Here is a 743-nt window from a genome sequence, read left to right on the forward strand (position 1 = left end):
GTGTATGTGTGAGGTCTCGATCGCAGTAGTTGACATTCGTTTGAAGCGTAAAGACATCAAACATGTCTACGTTTGTCTCGAAAAAACAACATTTCCTGCAAACGCTTCATTATTACCTTTTAAAGAAAAATGTAGCTGAAACGTGTCGTATATTGATCAATATTTTTGGTAGTCATCCATCCATCAAATACAACTTGTAAAGAGTGTTTTCAACGCTTTCGAAATGACATTTCGACGTGAGTGATAAAAATCGCGAAGACGCTCCGAAAAAATTCGAAGATACTCAATTATGTACAACAATTATTGGATGAAGACGCATGTGGAACACTTGATGTTATGTCCAAAGAGCTGAATGTTGACAGATCAACCTCGGTGAACATTTGCAGCGGATGGTAATGGTCCAGAAACCAGGAAACTGTGTGTCACATCAATTGGAGGAGGAGAATATCGAGAGACGTTTGGTGACCTGTGAGATGTTTCTTGAACGACAGAAAAGAAAAGGTTTTTTGCAACACATCGTCACTGGCGATGAATAATGGATGTATTATGATAACCCAAAGCGTTGAAAATGTTGGAGCCTGCGAGATGAATCAGGTCCATCGACAGAGAAAAAAATATGCATGATTCAAAGGTTATGTTGTGCATCTGATGGGATCAAAGGGTGTCATCTATTATGAACTCCTTAAGCTATCTAAACCCATCACTGGTGATCGCTGCCGACTGTAGCTAATGCGCTTGAATCG

The sequence above is a fragment of the Anastrepha obliqua genome, unplaced genomic scaffold, assembly GCF_027943255.1.
Source record: "Anastrepha obliqua isolate idAnaObli1 unplaced genomic scaffold, idAnaObli1_1.0 ptg000005lb, whole genome shotgun sequence".
NCBI classification, from domain to species: Eukaryota; Metazoa; Arthropoda; class Insecta; order Diptera; family Tephritidae; genus Anastrepha; species Anastrepha obliqua.